The sequence below is a fragment of the Saccoglossus kowalevskii genome, chromosome 20 (assembly GCF_978046115.1).
Source record: "Saccoglossus kowalevskii chromosome 20, keSacKowa6.1, whole genome shotgun sequence".
Lineage (NCBI taxonomy): Eukaryota > Metazoa > Hemichordata > Enteropneusta > Harrimaniidae > Saccoglossus > Saccoglossus kowalevskii.
In genome coordinates, this window is record NC_140660.1 from 22,981,384 (window position 1) to 22,994,445 (window position 13,062).

Consider the following 13,062-nt stretch of genomic DNA (forward strand, 5'->3'; position numbering starts at 1 on the left):
CACACATGACCGCCCTCCCGTGTCGAGTTGACGCTGCCAAGAGAGTATATGGAATACAGATCAGGCTACCGTGACCTACGTGCATAGTATTCACAGACTACGCCAAACAAAATGGCGGCCACCAGTTTCCCGCGAGACAGATACAACTAACCCAACCTACAGTTCAGCTAGCAGCTCTTGTTACTTACCGTCTGCGCGTGTGTGTTCGCGTTGACGTCCTCTTCTCAAATCGACCCCGTTCAAGAATCCGAACTAAAATGAGCTAGAATAAATAATTTTTTTATCCTACACAAGATCGGTAATAAAATATAAATTATCATTTGACGTGTGTTGTGCAAACAGTTTGGCAAAAGTTTAACTTGGACTTGGTCATATGTTTATCTACCGTCTGCGATCGACTTGATACGAATTAATTTATTTCTTAAATTTCCACAAAATATTTTTTACATTTCTGTTTCAAGCACAGATTAATATTCGTCAAACTTTTTGGCGCGTTTGCGATTTTGTTATTTTTTCGCCAATGTAATGTCTGTGTTTACTCAGGCCACCGATAGTGGCAGATGCGGTTACATTATGCAAATTAGGTGACCCGTGTCAATGATCGGTCCGAACTTGCCACACATCGCAGACAGTACAAAACGTACCAACAATCACACAGACTAAGAGGTCATTCTTTCGTTTTCTCAAGGAAATGTTTCCAACGACAACGGATCTCCTTTAATGGCAGCGTCGCATTCTCGTCTCGACGCGTCTTAAATTCTCGTTAAGTTTTGTCTGTTTTATCGTCAATAATTCAGTTTTTTGGCAATTTTATGCTCTCCTGTCGAATCCGGAATTTACAGTTAACGATATGGAGCTTGTAAAACCAGTACCGCCTGCGATAAGGGGGTATTAAACTTTTCCGTTGCTAGGCCACGGATAAATGTCAATGTGTGCTTCACCCCAAGGTACTGCCTGTACCACCCTATGTCCCATCGCCGTTTTTATTCACATTCTTAAATAATTGTATTCAACTTGAACGTTTCTAAATACCGGAACCACTTAATATTCAATGTAAACAGCTAGTATGCAGAAGTATTAAAAAGGCGACAATAACAATTTATAAATATTTATGAATTGTTTTATTTCAATAAGTGAATCACACTCGTAATAATCGCAACACGACAAAATGGCGGATTAACTACACAACTATGAGACCTAAATACAACAATTTTAAACTATTTTCGTTATCGGTTACACATGTTATCACGTCTTAAAATCGAAGATAAGAGATGTGACTGTGTATAACCGAATACGTCTTTTGTCTACAAATATTTTTACAACCGAATTATATGTCGTATTTCATCGCTTACCGACGTTTGATGTGACTGGGGCCTAGAGGGTGTCCCCTTGTCCCCAATATCGGTGGGGTTACTGAGCAAACAAGACTACAATTTATAACCAATGCACACTCATTGCAAAGCTTTAGATACAGCCTTGAAGCGATTTATAAATGAAATAGGACATTTGGTCGGCCCAAAGGTCGCGCTCGTAGCCGATTTATTTTATTTATAGCGTTGTTAGCAGTCCGGACCCGCAGTCGAAGCCCCGATCATCAGCCCGAACGCAGGTGTGCTGGCCTCCCGATCAAGTCACCGCGATGCAGCTACGTTTTTTTATCTTTCTCAGGCGAAGATGTCTGATTGCTTCCTGCGATGGTCCACTAAGGCAGACGACCACTCCACAACTGTTGATGTTTTGCTTGTGCCGCCAACTTGACAAGTTCGGGCTGCTGTTGATACGATGTGAGAGGTGACGAAGATACATAGTCGTTTGAACAGCTCTGCCACGCCTAGCATATTCTTCTTGATGCCCGGTAAACTCAATCAGGCATACTGACAGCGCATTGACGTAGTTTGTGTCGTATTGACACCGCTGTGAGATTTTGATTTGGTAATTGTACATCATTTTGCTTTCAAATTTGAAATTTCGTTGAAAAAACCTGACTTTGGTAAAAGCGGGAATCTCCGCCGAAGCTGATCATTTTCTTTTTCATTTCTAGCGTTTCAAAATGTAGTCTTATATGGTGCCTTATATTATCCTAAAGCCCATTTTAACAATGATAAGTCCGTTGTGTCGAATAATTACATTTCGCAAAGCTGCAATTTCTAAAACGCGCCGAGATTGAAACGCGGGATTGACACACCCCGATTTGTTAACTGGAGTAGGGTTAGGACTTTCTATCTACGAACGATGTGTGCATATACTAATATAGTGCGGACGTGTGGAACGTGTCACCTTTATGACCCCTTAGCATAGCTGCCCTACATTGTATTTTGACATTGAAGCGGCAGTCGCATTTTATCAAAAAAAAATATACAAAAAGGGGAACAAAAAAAGGTGCCAATCCGTGTATATTCAATCGCATGTGTAAATATATTCCTGAATTTGATAATAAATTAGTAGACGTACTATATGCAGGAGAAGGGGTAACAAAGCGACATTACGCGAATATATCAGTATAAAATAATTTATTATGATCAGGAACCCTCAAATTTGTAAAAAAAAAAAAAATATATGTATGTATTTCTGAATACGAGTTTCCATATTTCGCGTTCGCGTTTTTGTCCCGCGGACTGATACGCCGACCAATGCCTCGGGCTTTGCGTATCTTGATCGACTCGGAAAACTGATGAAGGCGACTTCTGTCTTGACAAGGATTCCCAAACTGCCTCGATTTTGACCTGTAATGAGAACAATGCCGAATTAATTATGTGTGTTACCAATCTTTGACTACCTTCCCAACTAGCGATGCATGCATAGCAAGTCCCGTGGCAAACCAGATGCAATCGGCTAGCGATTCATTCATTAAATAAATTGTTTTTAATTATGAAAAGTACCAGTTTACGTACGCGGTCGCCGTTGCTGTTCGGATGCCCTGTTCTCGTGTGGATATTTCTCAGTTTCTACACAAACTTATATAACATTTCGGAAAAAAAATCTCTTGATAAGTCGACAGGGGCGATACAATGAATTTAATATTATCATTTTTTGACGCAGTTTCGTGAGACATGGTGTCCACCCTTTGTATAGATAAACATTTCAAATTTCGAACTACATACTACCCACTCCCTGCTCGGATGATGCTTAACCATAAACCGTTCTTTGAGCAATAAAATAACCGCTGTGCATAGCTATCCCAACAAAATGGGGTCGGGCAAAAATGAACACTATAGTTATAACCTACCAACTGTAAATTCATGCGTAATGTTTTTTGTACTTTACAATCTGTTTGCAAAATATTCGTGTTTCTGAATGTATGTTGCACTTATTGGACATTTTTTTTTTCTTTTTGCATTCTAAGTACGAATTGCAAACTTATCATAGTGCGCAATTCGGTGAAACAGTTAAACAGTTACATGCTGTTGAAGCGGGAGTTATTTGACATAGACATTGAACAAAATTTTTAAATAAATGTATGTTTTGCACCAAAACGATGGCGGGAAAAAAATACGTCTTTTGTGCAACGAAGACGCCAGGTGATATATCTCCACCAACCTCTACCCTGTAGATCCGAATTTGTGGTACGTACATTTTCACGAATTCGTTTCTACCGGTGACAGGTAGCTGCGAGGACACAACAACACCGAGGCCGCGGCCTAATTCGTCATCATAGTCCCGCCATTGTGATACGATGTGACACATCTTTTATCTTCTGTATTTACTAGCGTTATTCACTTTTTTTCAAGCGAATAATAATATGAATCTATATAACACAGTGGTGTAAGTTGTCGTTTGTGTGTACGTGTAGCCAGCGTTTCTGAACGCGTCGATGATTGGTAAAACGGACGGGTGTCAGACTAACACGATGCCCAAGGTGGGCGCAACATGCGACCGCGTTGTGTACTATTTCTTTAAAACAATAGATCGACTAAAAGGGGCAATAAAACAGTGACAATTATCATTACAATCGGAGCGCTAAACATCAAAGTGAACGGAGTGTCATTACCACTACCCTAGTTACTTTTTATTTGAAACGCACACGCCAAGGAAAGTCGCATTTATTTAACAGCTGCGTCGTCAACTAACTGTGTCTTCAGCTCACCTTGAAAATCGATCTTTGTGTGTGTTTTTTTACGGAAAAATCAATTTAAATGGAAAACAAATTCGGCAACGAGATATTAGCTTTGTACGCCTCATTCGGGCAGCGACTTTTCAAATAAAACACGCACATTTTGCCCGATTTCGATCGCGAAAGCAATTTTAAGCAAGTAAAATAATCTCTGTATTTTGTCGTTAACGAATACGTAATATTAACTAACTGCCGCTATCATTGTCATGCATGGATGGCAATTTAAAATTGTTGCTGTTAGTTTCAAATGAGTCGAACATGTTATATCCCTGCTTGGCTTGCTTAAGTCGGAACTTTCCCGCCAATAAAGGCGCTTTGCATAGAGAGATACTCTAGCTATTCTCGATTTATATAGACATTTAACATTGACGATATTCCTCTGATTCGAATAAAATCGTGTATATACATAAATTGTCATTTATTTATTTATTTTAAAAAAGATAGAACGAGAGAGGGGGAGAGGGGGAGAGAGAGAGAGAGAGAGAGAGAGAGAGAGAGAGAGAGAGAGAGAGAGAGAGAGAGAGAGAGAGAGAGAGAGAGAGAGAGAGAGAGAATGATTCGTACTCGACACGACATAATGATGGGCTGCTACGGTATATCACAGTGTCAAATAACATTATATACATTGTCAGTGACAACAGTTACCACACTATTGCGACAGTTTCAGCAGTCCTATCACATCACACTCCAGTCAGTTACACCTGTGTCGGCAAATATGCCGCCAACGAACCCATTTTCGTTCAAAACGGATGCAACATCCAATGTACCTAGTAAAATACCGACGGTTCGACAGAGTCAATAGTTGTATACGAAATTATACTACGAATTATTTTGTGGGGTTAAAATGTGAATTACAAAATGCAGAATTTGCAGTGTCGCCTTGTTCAAATTTGATAAATTCCTTGCCATGGAGACGGGGAGATTCGAAGGACGCAGGAAAACCCACACGTAAGAATCATGGTGTCGATCGCCTCAGCTATCTATCCATGTAGAACAGAACGTGGAAAACAGCTTTTGCAAATGTTGTGTCGGCTTCGAAGATGAAACACAAATGTTTTTTTTTTTCTGTTTTTTTTTTGTTTTTTTCAAGATGCAGTTTTTCTGTTTAACATGGTTTTTTCTCTACACATGCTTACTGCCTCGCTTCATGGCCCACCATATTGTCTGCTTTCTGTGGCTGAGATCAACCCTCTCACAAATGGCTGTCTAATATCATACCCAGAATCGCTGTCATATTTCACCACTTAAATGCGATTTTAAAATTTGGCTGATCGAGGTATTTTTTATAGAGTGAATTACGACATCACAGTTCGATAACAACACAATTTCGTTAGTTTAGTCAGGGGGGGGGGGGTGCAAGGCATACTTTGATGTTGACGTAGACCCGGCCTTGCAATGCTCACTATGCCGTGCAATGTTTTGAAACTGCGTTACCTGTATCTCGAGTGATAGATGTTGTTAGGACATATCCCTCGTTTCACAATTAAAGTGCGTATTTAAGTCACAGAGCGACGGGAGACGGTCCGATTTCGGGTACAGAGTCGACAGGTGGAGAGCACAATTGTGGTGTACAGCGCACCCGAATTTGAATCAGTTCTAGACTGTTTGTAGGGTAACCCCGACTGATAAATGCTGGACTAACTCGGACAAATATCAGAAGCCAGTTAAAAACAATAAATTTTACAAAGGGTCGAAGACGTCACAAGACGCCGGGTCAGTCCCCGACCGGCGGACCAGAGTCCGTCCGATAAATCTTCACCAACCTTGGAAACCTCAGAAATGCGCCTTTTCATTCAGCCCAAACCGACTCGCATTTTCACACGTATTTGTTAAAGTTGTTCTCGCAAATTGTACATTTTTTATTAGGTTTCGTTCGTTTGTTTAAGGTTTTATTGACGGGAAGAACTTGAATTATGTATGACGTCGACTGACGTGAAGGTGGTATTCTACATATTCAGAGTTAGTTGTATGTAGATTTGGTCGACATTTTCTCAGATAAAGGATGCATTGACCCCGTGACCAGACAAGTAAACTGCGTACACAAATTCACCAAAGGTCATTTTTTCCTTCACGATTGTCGTCTGCTAAAATAACATGTATATTTCTGACGGCCTTAGCATAAAAAAGATGAAGATGTATATATATACTTTTAGATTGCAAATAGAATATTCAAAAATGACAAATTTTTAAGTAAAAATATAACTGATATAAATAAAAACGTCAAAGAGTTTTTTTTTGTTTTTTTTTTTGGTGGAATTTGTTTCACTTCGTGAGTCTGGATCATACTAAGCCGGTCATGTCACTTACAAACTCATAAATTCAGCTTTGTTTATGTCGCGTTCAATTATCGGGCGGCAGACGACACTCAAAAACTAGAGCCACATAAATGTTCCCCGATTTTCCGATAGTGACGTGTTCTTGCTTCTTGCATACTAATTAGTCCGTCTTTTTCATTTCATCCACCTCATCGAAGTATAATTACGGATTTAGCCTCACTTATGTCTGTCTCGGGGTCAACTCCAGTTGAAATCCGCTGTAAGTCGTAAAACTTTACGACCATCTCCTCAATGTTTTCACAATGATCGTATGTATGTTTGTTTGTTAACACATTCCTCAGGTAAACCAAAAAAAAAAAGAGAGCACGGGTGTGTGTATATCCCGTGTATCGTCCTCGTCCGAGAAATAACGGCATTTGGTTTTGAGAAAGTTGTCGAAAAAGTCGAAAATCTTGAATATGGTTTCTATAATGTATTCACAATTAACAATTCATGGATGGAGACAACCCATTCCTACTGATATGTTTTCTATATATATCCATAAACTTATCCTACTAGATTACAATTTGCGATAGAAGCTACCAATTTGAATCCAGAGATGCCGCACCACGTCGAATCTCCCCCACTTTCAATTATTTGTAAATAATTGTGTGCAATATAATCAGAACAATGTTGAGTTTTGTTGGTTTTATTTATAGATAGTTGGCTCAGTCTGCGCACGCGCACTGGAGCAAGTTTTGCACGTCCATGGCGACGGGCTGCACTTGTGCGTTGACATCATATTTGCAGTTGCGTATTTCAAAAACATCGCAAGGAGAAATGAATGACTCTATATTTTTATACTGAAATGAAAGATGTGTGAGTGTGACATCGAGTGTTTGTTCGATGTCTGGCCTTGACACATGTGAGCTACTTCTCACTAAATTTTCTTCACGTGACGGGGTCACGGGGTCACCGAAACCAACATCGTGCAAACACATCGGATGATTTATAACATTTACACCTGTGTTTGTCGTCATAGTAACAACTATCCTCGACAGTTACCGAGGTGGCGCAGTTCACAAAAAGTCTCAGGGATTTAGTTGTCGTGCTCCCCTTCGCGACAGGTGTGCCGGCATAGTATTGACGGGGGATTTTTCTCGGGGAGGGGGGGGGGGCTATGACGTATCATTGTAAGACACGTGTGGCTGGAGAGGGCAGTCGTCATGTTTTTCCTGTTACAGAGTATTACCCGGCGTAACACCCTTTTATGTAACAAAAACGTAAATTTTTATTAAGTGAAAGTTCTTTTTTCATCGGTTCTCATTATGAATATGTGCACGTTCTTGTTGTTATGGAAACACGACAGTACATGTCATTCACAGCAAAATGCGTGACCACTTTGATCTTTTGGTATTATATTTATTTATTTTTTTTTTTTATTAGACGCATAAAATCCTTAGGAAAGGATAAAAAGGGTCTTACAGAAAGAAATTAAAAAACTACAATCTAAAAATAAAAACAAAAAATAAAAACTTTTCTAAAAATATAAAACAAATCAAAAACAATAAAGACAATTTGCAGTCAATGATGAATATAGAATATAGAATGAACACACAATGTAGCCTAATACACTGATAGTTGTTGCTGTTTTGTTCCATAGCTGTTTTTTTTAGGAAGACAGCTAAGGCTGGTGCTAGAGTATGGTTTCCCCGAATCAAAATGAATTTATTCTGACTATTTTCTTTATCAAAATTTGGAACTTTATTTTGTGCTGTCAGGAATAATTCGTCTCTATGGTGATTGTAAGCTGGACATTACATTACAAAATGTTGATCATCCTCATTAAGACGACGATGTTCGGACGGTAGATGATTATGGTGCGAGCCTGTTTTTGTTGGTTGGGTGGTTTCTTTTTTTTTGTTGAAGTGTTTGTGGTAATTATATACAGTATATATATCTTCAATCATTATCGAGATTCTCGTTGAATAGATCCAATCTTTCTTGAATATAGGTTGTTATCGTCGGCGTTTCTCCGTTCGATTTAAACTCGAACTTTGTTTGACTAATTTGCGGTTTCAGATATTTTTAAATTATGACTAACAATGTATTGTACCTCATTCCCTCATTGCCTTCCCGAAACACCAGATCCAAATAATATTTTAAATTAATCTGTTTCGCTGTCAATAGTATATTTACAAATTTCTTGATATTCGAGGAAAACAATTGTTGAGAAATCAAACATTTGTTCTTTGAAAAACGAATATTTAGGCCCGAATAATTTAAGATGATATCATTTTGACAACACGCCGCACGAGGGCGCTATTATAAATATGGACAACCTGGCACTACATACATACACTCGCCCAATGGTGGTGACATATTACGGGCTGCCCCGAGGCGGACGGGAAATGTTTAATTTACAGTAACCAGTTCCGCTCAGTCGCCATACAGACATCGCTATTAAAATACAAAAACTACAAAAGTACATTTCACGGTCAAAAAGACTACTATTTTTTTTATTCAAAGAAAGTTTCTGCAATGTTACATGCATTTATGTTTCTGCAATGTTACATGCATTGATATTTCAGCAATGTTGTATACATTAATGTTCTGTAATGTTACATACATTAATGTTTCTGTAATGTTACATACATTAATGTTTCTGTAATGTTACATACATTAATGTTCTGTAATGTTACATACTTTAATATTTCTGCAATATTTCATACATTTCTTTGATGTTTCACACATTAATGTTTCTGTAATTTTACATGCATTTTTCATATATAATGTTACATACATCAAGGTATGTAATGTTGCAAACATGAATGTCGGTGCAAATAAAAAAAAAAAAAAAAAAAAAAAAAAAAAAAAAAAAAAAAAAAAACATGAATGTGTCTGTATTATTACATACATTAATGTTTCTGTAATGTTGCATACAATTCTGTAATGTCACGATATACACGATGTCATGTTGTGTTTCTCCACGCACCACATGGAACATGTGATGGAAATAATGGAAATGCTTCAAAGAACCGATAAAATGACGACCAGTGCTCTAATTATCACTAATACTGTCTCCGTCGATTTGTGGGGGGGGGGGCATAAATATAATGACTCTCAGTAAAATATGACGTCATCTAATACAAAAATCGAAAACGGATCGAAGAAAATTTTGTAAATATAATCTAAAACGTCGAGTGTTTTTGTTTATGTGCTGGATAACGTATTCCACTTTCTGCTAGAATGTAATTTGTATGTTGATAACAGAACAAAAGTCTGTTTCCACACACACTTGTTATCTAACTACATCGATATGTATAACGTTGCTTACAGTCCACATGATGTACATTCCCCAAATTATATTTGAATCAATTATTTTTCAACTCTACTCAAAACTACACATAAGGAAATAAGAATAGTAACATTTAAAGGGCGGCAGTCGTCGTGCCGCGTCATGTTCGATATGGGACTCATGGCGACGCATACAACGCGTGTAAAATACATTGTTTGTTTACATGAAATTCGAACACGCGCTGCGCGACGATAACTGCGCTTTAAACAAATCCAGGATATTATTAGTTACTCTAGATACTGTATGACTGAAGGCGCATTAACTGCGTTTGCCGCCATTTTTTCATATTTTTAATATAATATTTAGTAATCTGTTACCCATATTTGACCTTTGACACGCCAAATGAAAAGAAACATCGTGGTGTGTCGTATACCATGGCTTGTATTCATGATTATAATATGCAAATAGCTAACAAATATGATTTTGGGTTGACAAGCCAAGAAAGAATGTCCCATTTTTTTTTACCTCATCCGAGTTCACAGGTCATAGGTCAAATACATAGTTGAAATCGAAAGTTGTATTGTTTGTAGATGATTCAACAGACATCAAGCATGAGCCTAGAGGTCATGATTCACTAACAATGACATTTTTCTCAGTTATTTACTAACCCCCCTCCCCCCGTAACATTTCAAGTAGGATGTCAACTAAGTTGAAACATTTAAAAAAAATACTAAACAAAAATGAAGTTAAAAAGAAAAATTATTGCTGGTATATGGAGGCAAAAACACCCCCCCCCCAATAAAGTACCCGGATGTGTGACCTTTATGGACTAAACTGATCAACAGAATGTTCCGTACCAGTCCCGATGTCATTCAGTGTGCTATCAACCGTGAAACCACATACCGCGTCTACAATGTGAGATATTATTATTATTGTTCACAAAAAATTAAAAAAAACGTTGATACACATAAATGGCGGACATGCTAATGTTATTATGACTCACATTTCCCTTGCACGAAACTGAAAATTTGCGATTGAAATGACCCCGCCCTTTTTGTCAGTTAACACGTGAACGCCTATGTATTGATCACGTTGTCTGTTAAACAAATAAATTATGAAAAAAATATGTGCAAAATAGTGCACAACCAATTTATAAAAAAACGCTTACAGCATTCTGTAATTGACGAGCTCAAAATAGAGTGGACGTTCGGAATGGTTATCAGAAACACACGCGGATGGTTAACATTTCTAGCACATTCAATCCCGATGTAATTTAGAGGAAATGGTTGTCTTCTAGTTAACAGACACGTGACACCTGTTTCAACCCAGCTGCTCTATATTCGTGGTTTGTTCAAATAGCTGGGCTTCAGTGCAGTCAACATTTTATCTGATTGACAAAGCCTCCAGCCATTAGCCAATCACATTTTGAGATCAAATGACGTCACAGACAGGTGCCATTCTTGTGGTTCATACTTAGTTATTTGCGAAAGTAAAAGAGTAATGTAAATAATTATTTTTATTTGTTTGTCTATGCTGGATAACTTGGCAACGCTATGCCTGAGACTAAAAAAGATCAGCGCTAATGCGCATGGGCTTCGAATTTTTGGTACATACTATAAATTCGTGAAAAAAAAACCGTCGGCATTTTTTACATTGGTTTCCATAGTGAAATTACGTCATCATATTTTGAAACTTTGCCTGTATATGGTTACTGAAAGGTAATATTTTTTAGAATTCAAGTTGTCAAAACAATCGCGCATAACACCAATATTATAGCATATTCAAAGGAAATTCCACTCTCACAATGCATTGTCAATGGCAAGCCCAGAATTTATCTTAAACATAAAAATGGCTAAAATATGATTAAAATAATAAATTGTCAGCAACCCTAAACAAGTTGGGGTCTATGATACTATGATATTTTTAAAAATGTTAGTTATAAATACAATAATGAGGGCCATTAATTTTGACAGTTTTGAAACCGATCAATCATGTTAGTTGTCATGGTAATGATATTGTCTCATTTCTCACATATTCCGCGCGGTTACTTGGGATGAACAGTATGTACAGTAACTGGAAGACTAAACATTTCGACGTCAAGAGATTAATAATAATAATAATAATAATAATAATAATAATAATAATAATAATAATAATAATAATAATAATAATAATAATAATAATAATAATAATTGTGTTCGGCTACATTATAACAACCATTTCACGAAAATTATGAATTTAATTATGCAAAATTATGAATTTCGTCAAAAAAAAATAGTATACTCACAGCATAAAATTAAAAGGCGCTGCAAATATTTTGTTTATATTCATCCTCGTTCGTAGGTAGTCTTGTTACAGTCTCTACAAGAGTCTCCCAATATGTATCATATTTCTACTTGACAAATTTTTGTCAGGGTATCTCATCAAATCCGACATTTTGTTTATTTATCCTCGTTCGTAGCTAATCATGCTATAGTTTCAACAGTAGTCTCCCACATGTGTATCACATCTCTACTTGGAAAATTGTTTGTCAGGGTACCTCATCAAATCCGACATTTTTTTATTAACCTCGTTTGTAGCTAGTCATGCTATAGTCTCAACAGCAGTCCCCCACATGTGTATCACAACCGTACTTGAGAAATTGGTTGTCTAGGTACCTCATCGAATTCGACATTTTTTTTTTTCATTCTCGTTCGTAGCAAGTCATACTATAGTCTCAACAGCAGACTCCCACATATGTATCGCATCTCTACTTGGAAATTTGTTTGTCAAAGTGCTTCGTCAGTTTTCTTTTGTTCATCGTCGTCCGTAGCTAGTAATGTTATAATCACTAAAACAGTCTATATATCCATCTATCACCACGATTTGGCGGCTAAGGTTTCCGCGACATGTAAAATAATCGCTGGTCGAACTGTATCAATGCGGCGTGAATTGACTAGACGAGCATGAAATTGCAAACGTACAGGAATTACATCAACAATGACTGCGTCGAGCTGTGTTTGCAATTTGTACAATTATGCAACAAAATATCCATCGAGTTTTGATAATACGAACCACATTTGTCACATTTTAAATGATTAACTATTTCGTTTAAGATTTCCTTCAATAATCTACTGTTCGCTATTACATAATAAGTTGTGATTTATCGTTAAGAGTAACCGACATTGCAGTGCACCAATCATTTGACGAAACGGACATAATACACTTTCTTGTTACATTCTTCATTATAATTATTCTTCAAATACACTACGTTTTGACTCAAATACACTACGTCTTTAATTCAAATACATTACGTTTTGTCTCAAATACACTACGTTTTGACTCAAATACACTACGTCTTTAACTCAAATACACTACGTTTTGTCTCAAATACACTACGTCTTTAACTCAAATACACT

The 13,062-nt window shown here is 37.3% G+C and overlaps 2 long non-coding RNA genes and 1 other non-coding gene across 3 annotated transcripts in view; 2 read left to right on the forward strand and 1 right to left on the reverse strand.

The window, feature by feature from the left end:
* The window catches only part of LOC102808397 (uncharacterized), a 40,073-nt gene that overhangs the window by 9,151 nt on the left and 17,860 nt on the right, over window positions 1-13,062 (forward strand). The gene's annotated exons all lie outside the window — the stretch shown is intronic.
* Window positions 2,496-13,062, reverse strand: part of LOC144350121 (uncharacterized) — a 39,742-nt gene continuing 29,175 nt past the window's right edge. The window contains exon 2 of the long non-coding RNA XR_014927913.1: window positions 2,496-2,723. This is a non-coding gene — a long non-coding RNA (uncharacterized LOC144350121). The remainder of the gene's footprint in view (window positions 2,724-13,062) is intronic.
* On the forward strand, window positions 3,522-3,622 carry Mir10 (microRNA mir-10). Its single transcript, NR_037527.1, has one exon. It is a non-coding gene; the product is annotated as a microRNA mir-10 (primary transcript).